Genomic DNA, 11,504 nt, shown 5'->3' with positions numbered 1-11,504 from the left:
AGTGTATTCAGGCTGCACCTGTGATAGACTGTCCTATGAAGGGGAAACGTTGTGATGGACTACAATGAAGTGGCAATTTCCCAAAAAGGAGGGAGCACATTTCAAGGAAGCGGGGAGAGGCAAGCAGCAATGTAGCCTGAAGCTAGATTGGAGACAGAGAGTTAGGATAGCCACTCCCTAGAATCCCTTAGGGTGTATCTGTTAAGGTGAGTATCTATTGATTTAGTCTGGCAAGATTCTGTCAATCGGGCACAAGCAAATAAAGAACTGAACTTTGGCTGGATTGTTCTATGTTGTTTTTGGGCTGGGCCTCACAGCACATGGCCCCAAGAATTCTCATCCCAAAATAGACAGGGGGTGAAGATTTCAGATGTTATTTCCATTTTTACGGATTGTCAGAGCCTTGTGGAGCAGAATGGAAAGACAGAAGCTACCCATACATTCCTTAAGAAACAATGGAGAGCTAGAAGGAGAGGGAAGTGGAGAAGAGGAGAAGGGAGAGAAGGAGAGGGAAAGGGAGAAGAGGGAAGGAGAGAGGGAAGGAGAGGGAAGTGGAGGAGAAGAGAGGAGAGGGAAGCGGAGGGGAGAAGGTAAGGGAGGGAAGGAGAAGGAAAGAGGTAGAAAGAGATGGACTGTCATTGTAAAATGGAAAATGTGATGCATTATAAAGGAAAAATTATAATAAAAACATTAAAAAACAATGGAGAGCTAACCTCCAACTGTACCCCAGTCTGGCAGAAGGTGAATATTCTCACACAAGTTCTCATAAGATCTTATGAGACTTGACGTTCTCAAAGGTTTTCGTGTAATTTGAGAATGAGGATGAGAGACCAAGCATCTCTGGCTTGAAATAGTTGCCAGCCTCTCTTCTACAGGCTTAGAGTTGGTATATACACACTCCCATGTCTCTGTCTGATGTTGTCATTTTGCCTTAGGGAAATGTCAGTTTCTTCTCTTCCTCCCCCATTTGTGAAACAAGAGCATGGCCAAAAACCTATTCTTTTTCATTGCTATCAAAGGTTATAGTATTTTTTTTTATGCAAGGCTGTTTATCCTTTCCCTATTTTATATAACAATAAATTTATTTCCCCGTATAGGAAACAAAGAGAAGATCCCTCATTGATGAGTCTGAAGGTTATTAAAAGAGATTGGTTGTATTATGTTGTGAAAAGAATGGATCCCATTAATCCACATTTCTTCAGCCCTCTCCCCGTTCTTTTTGGTTTGCATCTTTTTTTTTTCAAGGAATGTAGGGCAAGTCTATTATTAAAACGATTTCCTTGATGGAAATGGGCCCCCACATTTAAAACTGATAGAAAAGGGTACAATTTTTCTTTCTGACAAAGAAACGTTTCAATTGCAAGCCAATACAAAGAAGTTGTCTCTTGCCCATTGTGATAATTCATATCTATTTTATATTGGTTTCTGGCCATTAGTATAGAACATGTAATCAAAGCGAGACATTTTTTATATATCAGGAACATTTAAATGCAATTCTGGCTCTCTATTTGAAACCTTGGTCTGTGTGGTTATAATAAGGTTACTGCAGTGACTTTGGTGTACTGTTGATTTTTTATTTAATTGGAAATGTCCAATGCTATATTTTTCATGTATTGCCTCATGCCTTTAGAGCAGAAAGGTAAGCTAAAATTAAAAGGCAACCTGTGGCTACTCAGACTTTTAATTAGAGTTCCCAGGTGTTACAATTCTGTTAAAATGGAAGACAAAGAAGATACGGCTCCTCTCATTTCTTCTTCAATCCAATTATCTGCTCTGTTGCTTAATCTCTTACATGCCACATGGAGAGGTAGGCAAGGGTAGGAGTCATAGGACAGCAGAAGGAATCAGGGAAGCTTTTAAATTGTCAGCTTTCTGTTGAAATGGCAAGCCCAAATTTAATGAAGCAGAACAAAGAAGACTATCTCCAAAATTCATATTATTGCCCACAGATTGAACTATTATCATGTCTTGTCTTGCACATCCTGGATCCAAGTGTCTATGAAGATTTTCAGTCATCCAGGTCATGGTTGTCCCAAAAGTGCTTTTTCAAAAAACAGTACCTTTGGGGACAACCATGACCTGAATGACTGAGAATCTCTCCATAGACATTAGCTATGCACTTTGGGATGAGCACCCTTTGAATGGTGCAGGAGTATGAATGGATTTCCAGAAAAATTGCAGACTACAGGAACTATCCCCAAAAGTCTGTGTCCGTGTCCCACAGTGGATGGACGCAGGGCAGAAAACATCCTGCAGAAAGCACAGCTTCAGCTCTCTTTCAGCAGTTACAGGAAGGCTCCATACCCATTTGCACTACTTAGATAACCCTGAGGACACAGACAAACCTCCAAGTGGCCTCAGTGTCTCTCCAAAAGAATGTAAATGACCATCTGTCTGCAAGGAATATAAATCCCTTCCATTCCCCACCATCCAAGTCAAAGCTGAAGAAGCTTCTTGGATGAGAAGCAAAATGTCTTCAAAGAAAAAACAGAAGTCCAGTTGCCTCTTGAAAAAGCACCTTTGGGACATCCCGGATCCAAGGTTCTGACCTAGGAAGTGAGTGTGGAAGAGACGAGTCAGTGGAAGAAAAATCCATGTTCTTCTATTAATAGCTTTGGCTTATTGCTTCCATTTCAAATCATAGGACCTGCCTGAATTTGGAGCCTGGACGTAGCTTAACTCTGCAGTTCTGAGTCTGTGCTGAGCTCAAAAACTAGTCTGCTGCTCTGAACTGAAACTGTTCTCTCCTCTGCCTGTGTTTGCTTGAATTTGCTACCACGTTGGAAAACCTGCTTTTGCTGTTGTATATTTACTTCATGTGTTATATTATATATAAAGAGAAATTAATGAATCCCGTGTCACCTGTGTGTGCTTTCTGGATGTGATTGCTGCTGCAAACTCTGACATATTTGATTGGGGATCACCAGAACAGCGAAGAAAAATGGGGAAAGGTCTATCTTGTGGGTATCTTGTATGCTTTAGAACAGGGGTCTCCAACCTTGGCAACTTTAAGACTTGCGGACCTAGTCTTAAAGTTGCCAAGGTTGGAGACCCCTGCTTTAAAATAGGAGTGGACTGGTTCTGCCCCTGGCCCTTGGCCCATAAGGAACCATGCCATGCAAATGAACAAAGCCCCATGTGCGGGATTCAGGCAGTGCATGAAACAACACATACCCCCCAATCTGCAGAAAGAAATCACCCTCTGCAGAATCGCTTCCCGGCCCGGAAAACATCAAGGACTTCTGGTTTAGAAATTTCGAATTTTATTCTCAGCTAACGCATGGTAGAAAACAAGACATTGATCCTTTCTGTTTTAATATTAATGTAGCGTATTCGCCCATGTAAGACAACTAACAAGCCAGGAATGCAGAATGCTTTCTGATGCTGCAATTAACTACAGTCGTCTCTGAAGCAAGGAGTGTACAAAGAGATATGCGATTCAATCGGCCAAGCAAGGGAGAGCATGAAGTAGGACCAACTTATCACAATAAATGGGTTGTTCAATCAGGTGCAGAAAAAATGCCCAGCTTCCCTCTTAGTGGGAAAGGCTAGGGAAATAAAAGATTAAATACCAGTCTCCACTGTTGGCTCCAAGTATTTGTTTCATTTAGTGATGTACAATTGGGGGCTGTATTATGTGACAAATTATGCATTATGAGTAGGACACTTTCTGTTTCTATGCTGTCTTCCCTCATCTAAGCTCGGGACTCCCAATTCACTTTGGCTGGGGCCCAGTGATGACTGTATAGGTATCTTAATGAAGAAATTCAAATGGCTCTTATTTTAGCAGCGTGAATTTTTCTTCCTGACAATCTGCTTCTCTAGTGTTGGCAAGAAAACAACATGGATGCATCCATGCGATTACTAAATCCCAAGTTTGACTCAAGGGAAATGTTCTTTTATTGCTTTATTCCTTAATCACATTTGTAGGCCACCTGCTCCAAATAACTCTTCCATTACTGATGTTCTTGCCCTGACTTCCATCCTTAATGTGAGTCTACATTAGCCATCCCCATCTGGTGCCATTAGAAAGTTCTGGGACTGCAACGCATAGGATTCTTCAGATGCTGCCCAAAAAGCGAGAAGGTGATTATTAATACATTTCATGGTCCAATCGCTATCCACTGATTCAGCTGTGGTTGGGGATGTTGAATCTCCTTGACATATGAGAACGGAGGGAGCATTGGAGGGGATGTTTTTGGGCCCATATTTTAAGGAACAGATTCTGTCTCAGAAAGCTGCTTTTTCAAAAGGCAACTGGACTTTGTTTTGCCTTGAAGACGTTTTGCTTCTCACCCAAGAAGCTTCTTCAGTTCTGGCATGGATGAGAAGGAAAACATCTTCAAGGAAAAGGAAAGTCCAGTTTGCTTTTGAAAAAACCATTTTTGGGAGAACCATGACCTGGATGGCTGGGAATCTCCATAGACATCTCTCCCTCTCAGAGTTTAGAGCAGCGTCAATCCTTGTATTTTTACACAAAGCAGTGAAGAGTGACCTATGATGGCACAGTGGTTAGAATGCAGTATTGCAGGCTAACTCTGCCCACAGCCTGGAATTGGATCCTGGCTCAAGGTTGACTCAGCTTTCCATCCTTCCGAGGTTGGTAAAATGAGGACCCAGATTGTTGGGGACAATGAAGATAATTATTTGACATTGTAAACCGCCCAGGGCGTGCTACAAAGTGCTATGGGTCAGTATATAAGTCTAAATGCTATTGCTATTTCAGACTGATGTTGCAGTTCTGAGTGGCATCCATGGTGGTTTTAAAGTTTATCATTGGATTTGTATTTTTTTTAAAAAAAATATGAATATATAAATCACTTCAGCCAAGACAAGTCTAAATAATGTTTCTTTAAAAAAAAAGAACCCGAGCAAAATTGTTTAGATGTTCTGACATACTTTTGGTAAGGTCTCCCAGAGTCAGTAAGATGATTTAAAACAGACTTAACACAATAGTCTGTTCCTGCACAGTAAAAGGTATCGCTGTATGACTGAAGACAAAAGTGTTGGAGCAAATGGAGCTGACCAGATTGAGAACAAGGCCTTCAAAGCGCTATATATGTACTTACTAAATACATCTTTTTTCACCAAAAATACCACTCAGCGATATTTGGCTCAGGAATTGTTTTACAAAACAGAGGTTGGAAAGGGGGACAGATTACAATTGAATGAAACTCTAGAGATTCCCACTATAGGGACCAATTATATCCTGGCCAAAAAAAATCCAAGAGATGATGAAATAATTACAGTTCAGTTCAATATGCAATTGCTCTTGCACAGGTGTGAAAGGCGTAACATTTATATCACAAATTGTAGTGTTTCCTTTCACCCTGATATAAGACAATGGGAGTGACCAGGTGGGGCTCTGATACCACTCCTGGATCAATGCTACTCATCTGTGATCACATACCATCATCAATATTGAGGGAGGGGACATTCCCCTGGCTGAACTGGGGTGCAGCTCAATGACAAAGCCTTTGTTTTCCAGTATGCAGTACTGGAGTTGGATGGGGTTGGAGGTGGGTCAGGTTGTTATTGGCAACATAGCATAATAATTTCCTTGCGCTGAGCTTCGGAGCAGAGTTGCAGCTAATGGCTTTGATTCTTATTTTTTTTTAAAGCTGCTACAGGAATGCAGCATGAAGTAAAGATGGATGAGGCACCATAAACCTGAGCCTTATCTAGAAGTAATTACAGCTGGAACTCGCCTATATTTCCATCCCATTCAAAACCTTTGTTCTCTGTCCATGGTGCTGAAATATTCCGACACATCGTGGGCTGATGCATTTCAGTAATCTCCTCCTGGAAGTTATTGGGAATGGCCAGAGAGGAAAGCTGCAGTGTTATAGCCATTCCTCGGAAACCTCAACCAACATTGTTTTTGCATGAATTAAATGACTATATTACTGAATAATTTGTATTCATTATTAGCAAGGAAAGAGTAGATTTCCTAGGTTTATCTACAAGAGTAATTACATATGTGTGTTCGATTAGTATAGGTATAGATAGACACCTATACATGCTTGGATACACTATGACAAAGAATGAACTTGACATACAGTTCTGATAGCAGATAGCACTCAAGAACAGCACTACAGGGATTACTCTTGTTTTAGTAAGGCGATCCATTAGATGATGTAATCTGTGTTCTTTGTTTGTATTGTCCTGGGTTTTCAGTAAGACCTGCGTGGGTAGGAACATTTCAGCTGAACTGTATAATTCATCTTGTGCTTATTTGTGTATTCATATGTACTGAAGAACAGCTTCACTTTAATTGTCATTGCTTCATAAGTAGCTGAGTAGGTGGATGCCCACGGAGCTGATATCATGCCCAAATGGATTGTTTCCATTCAAAAAAGATTCCTTGGCTGATCTGGCATTATAGTTTAATATTTTTTTTCTTAATTGCTTGAATGAATGTTTCACATTTGTATAAGCCATTTTTTATCAACCATTCAAACTACTTTGCATGCATTGTCTCATTATAGAAGGAGAGCTAAACTATGGTAGCCCAAAATCAGGAGGCTGGTAGCACCTTTTTAGATTAATACATTTTATTTAAAAAGGAAAAGCTTTGTGAGCTACCAGTATTCTTCTGGTGTGTTATCACAGTAATCCTGATAATGGCCTTGTGAAGCAATTAACATTATTCCCACTCCCATTATTAGTGTGAATGTATGTGGGAGTACATTGGGAGGAAGAGAGCAGTAATAACTGTATGCAGGAGACCATCTAATTCATTGGTGAAGAAGAGAATTTTGAATGGAAGATCATATAGAACTGTCGCATAAGATTTCTGGTTAAATTCCTGGCATATTTGTTTCTCTAGTTGTTTGACCTATTGGCAAATTTGGCTTAGTGGTTAAGGTATCAGGCTAGAAAGTGGGAGACCATGCATTTAAGTCCTGCCTTAGCCATGAAAGCTAGCTGGGTGACTTTGGGCCAGTCGTTCTCTCTCTCAGCCCAATCCTTAAGTTTGTTGTTGAGAAAATAGGAGGATGAAGGTTTGTTGTATATAATTGCCACCTTCAGTTATTTGTAAAAACAATAAAGGCAGGATACAAATAAATAAAACATTTAGTTGACAAAAGCAGATAGCAGTTGAATTTAATTATTTCTTTTTCTGCATGGGGTTCTCTTCTAATCAAAGTTGAGCTAACAATGTTGGATTACACCCTGGGTTGTCTTTGGAGCCTCTCAAAATGTGAACCCAAATTGAGATGCTACAGTCCCAAAAAAGAATACTACATACATGGGAATATTCTTGAGGGAAAGCCATGTTAGTCTAGGGTGGCAAACAATGAGGAGGAGTCTGGTAGCACCAACTAACACATTAAATTTTAGACAAAAAAAGTTGCACATGACTTCATTAAATGCATAGAGATGTTTCGACTGGATTCACACTACACGTTTATTTTTATTTCTTTTGATCTGAGAACTTGCTATTCATCATGAGCTGCGGAGTGCAGTGGTTAGAGTGCAGTACTGCAAGCTACTTCTGTTGCCTGCCAGCTGCCTGCAATTTGGCAGTTCAAATCTCACCAGACTCAAGGTTGACTCAGCCTTCCATCCTTCCGAGGTGGGTAAAATGAGGACCCTGATTGTTGGGGGCAATAGGCTGAATTTGCAAAGCACTTAGAGAGGACTATAAAGCACTGTAAAGCGCTATGTAAGTCTATCATGAGTTGCTATGCTATTGCTATCATGAGTCAAGGAAAGGGATAAACACCTTCAACATTAAGATTTCACTTTTTGCAATGCATCTACAATTTTATTTGTTTTCTTCCTAGGAAGGTAGTGTATTATGAATTGTTATAATGTTCTGTTTGTTTATTCTTTTAATCTTTTCTTCAGTTTTGGTAACATAAGCCCCATTGGAGTCAGTTCACAATAGACTGGCCTATGAGTAATTACCAAATTGCCAAATAAATAATAGAAATCTAACCACATGTATTTATATATTTATTTTATAATGGAAATACTTTGGAAATTAAAGTATTCTGCAAAAAGAAGCTTAAATGAAGCTAGTAAAGACTTCTGAAAGAAAAGGGGAATAACTCTAAAGCAAAATTATGATTTAATGGAAGGGGAGACAGAGCTGTACCCTGATGCATGCAACCATTCAAGGAATAAAACCCCTCCCCAGATATTTTCTTCTGTTATATTCCTCCTTTTTCCCATTTGTTAGTTTTAGTCTTACAATCCAACTCGAAAAAATGGCTGGGAAACAAATCATTTTAGGAAAAAGAATTCCACATTAATCACCACTAGTTCTGTTTTTTCATCTTCCTGTTTTTTGCTCCACCCTCTTTATTGAAATTTGGCACCATTATCTGACCTATGGTGGTACTTTGATGTATTGTTGAGTGCTGACAATTTTCTTCCAGTGTAATTTATTGGAAGCATCAGTATGGCAAATAGTATAGCCTTTATTGTCATTGTACAAAATAAATACAACGAAATTGTTTTTAGCCTCACTGGTACAATCCATGACAACAAATACAAACAACATAAATAGTATAAAGAATAATCCCAATGCAAGTAATTAGGGGAAAAGAAAAAAAGAAAAAGAAAGAAAAAGAATACATTTCCGTGTGTGTGTGTGTGGAGTGATTGTGATTGTGTTTAAGAGTCTGACTGCCCAAGGATAGAAACTGTTTTTAAACCTATTTGTTTGGCTGGCTATGCTTCGATGTCTTCTGCCCAATGGTAGAAGTGCGAAGAGACACTGACCAGGATGTGAATCATCTCTGAGTATCTTCCTTACTCTGCTAAAGCAGCGAGATCTGACGATGTCATCCAGTGGTGTTAGAAGGCAACCAGTCATTACTTGTGCCGAATTGATCACTCTCTATAGTGCCTTCGTATCACATACTGTTTTTGTTGAACTACACTCAGATTTCCATTTGCTGAAGAGGTCCTCCCTAGAAAAAAGAATCTGGACAATCAAATGTGCCATTTGGACAATTTGGGTGGGAGAACATTAAGTTTGCATCTTGATCTGCTTCACTTCTGTTGTTACTATTTTGATTACTGTAGAATCTGAAAGAGAAATTTGCATGTATTGGGATGGTATAACCTGATTTTTAATGGCTAACTGCTCAGGAAGAATTTTGACCAGTTAGCTTAGGGGTGTCAAGCTCTCGTTGTCATGGAACGGTCACATGACATATCATGACTTCCCCCCCTTCACTAAACCAGGTGTGGGCATCGCCAGCACATGATGCATCCAGCCCATGGGCTGCGAGTTTAACACCCCTGAGTTAGCTGATAAGGAATGAAAGCCTTAATTTTTTGATCGTAGATAGAACTAGTTGGAACATAGGTTAGTTTCCACCATGGAAAGCAAAAGGCATGGTGTGATGTGGTGGCCTAGAGGCAGATATTTCTCTCTCTGGGCACAATGAGAATATACTGTATCTGCTGAAACAAACTCCGTTTTGGTGACAGGAAGAGCATCTGGCCAGTCAATACAGCTCCATTCACTTGCCCAAGACTCTATCCCGAAGGAATTACGGGGTCTTTAAAAGAAGATGATGGAAAGCAAAAGGCATCCAACACTTTTTCTGTTCATGTATTGCATGAATAAACTGCAGTAGAAATGAATTTCATTCCTGAAATATGTCATGATTACAGTGAATGACCCCTACTGAGACTATTGTTATTTTAAGAAAGTCTTCAGAAACACATGTGTATGTGTGTGCGCATTAGTCTGTTGTTTATTAATAGACACACATGGAAAGTTGCTTAAATACTGGGTAACTAACAGAGCATTAATTTTAGTAAATTATGGGAAAATTTCGTGAGCTCACAATGCTTCTTGAATTATTCCCTTGAATTATAAATTATAAATTGAGAAGAGTCATCTTACTGAGATTCAGAAAATGTGGTCTGCGTAGAGAACGCTTTATTGGCCCCACGGAGAGAGAAAAACTACTATTTATAGCTTCTCTACTAAGAGAGAAAAGCTACTGTATTTCTGATACAGAAAGCAAAGAAATGAGATGTCTGAAATTTCCCTCCTGTGGATCATCAAAGAGCAAAATGGTCCGGTGGAGTTCAGCTATCTTGACTTTTGGAGTAGCAAGACAGGGAGATCTAAACTCTACACAGCCAGTTAAATGGAGGAGGAGGAGGAGGAGGAGGAGGAGGAGGAGGAGAAGCAACTTCAGCCTTGAATGTAGTTCCATTTCCCATCTAATTACAGCTGCATTTTGGAATTCCTGCAGAGATGGTAGTTGTCTTTACTGACAACAGCTTCAGTATCACTAGAAGAAAGATAATTCTGTTTTCCTACTGCGGCAGCCAAATAGATTCAGGTAACACACAAGAGATAGGGTGTTGAGAGAGGTTGAAAGTTAACCTTTTTTATATATTCTTCTGACACCTGAGCAATGGAGTTAACCAAAAGGAATAGAACTGAAGCTCACATGAAATAAAACAGAAGGGCAGGAAGGATTTGTGTTTCCATGGGTCTAGTAAGGAGTAATATTTTCTTGATTTCCATTGTGGTTAGAGTCCTGTCAAGATGGAGTGTGGAAGAAAACATGCTTCTTATAAAAGGAATCAAGGATTGGGTAGTCATTGAGGCAACATTTAAAAGTAGAACTTTGTTAATGTATAATATATCCTATAGTCAATCTGTCTGCTTGTTTGGATTTAAACATCTATCTATCTTATGATTATCTATCATCTATCTATCTATCTATCTATCTATCTATCTATCTATCTATCTATCTATCTATCATCTATCTATCTATCTATCTTTTACGATTATCTATCTATCTATTTTATGATTGTCTGTCTGTCTGTCTGTCTGTCTGTCTGTCTGTCTAAACTATGTGGCGCCCAGTCAGTGTTGACCCTTAGTAACCACATAGATTTTCTCCATGAAATTCTGTCCCGAACTTGATCCTTCAAGTCTTCCAACAGCATACCTATTAGACCTGCCACAGGTATGCTTAAACCTCTGAATAAAAATGACCCTTGGCTCCATTTGTTGAGAAATATTTATTAGAGATCCAGTGTATTCCAGTAATGCAAATCAGAACTGGAAACTGTGCGCCCAAATCCCTAAATTCTACTTTTCCCTCCCTTAACTGTCCCTCATTGCTCACCCTAGTGTAACCAATCAGGTTCAGACAAGAGGTTTTTATAAAGGTCAATCCAAGCACAGTTTGGTATGCAGCCCCCTCCTTCTTCCAGCTGGGTGACCTTGAGGCAGCATCTCGAGATACAGCGTTTACTTTCATTTCTCAAAGCATTCATTCCCCCTCCCCACAGTTCATGGCAGTTTGTCACTGTATAGAAGCAAAGCACAAGCACACATAAGATGGCAGCTGGCAATGCCATTGGCACTATAACTGAGTTAATCCACCTTGCTGATGATCATCTCCTTCCTTCCTTCCTTCCTTCCTTCCTTCCTTCCTTCCTTCCTTCCTTCCTTCCTTCCTTCCTACCTTCCTTCCTTGGATTAAAGTCAGAGTTTGGTCTTCGTATAATGT

Source organism: Natrix helvetica, assembly GCF_964273705.1.
Source record: "Natrix helvetica genome assembly, chromosome: 6".
Lineage (NCBI taxonomy): Eukaryota > Metazoa > Chordata > Lepidosauria > Squamata > Natricidae > Natrix > Natrix helvetica.
Note: the sequence above shows the minus strand (reverse complement) of the source record.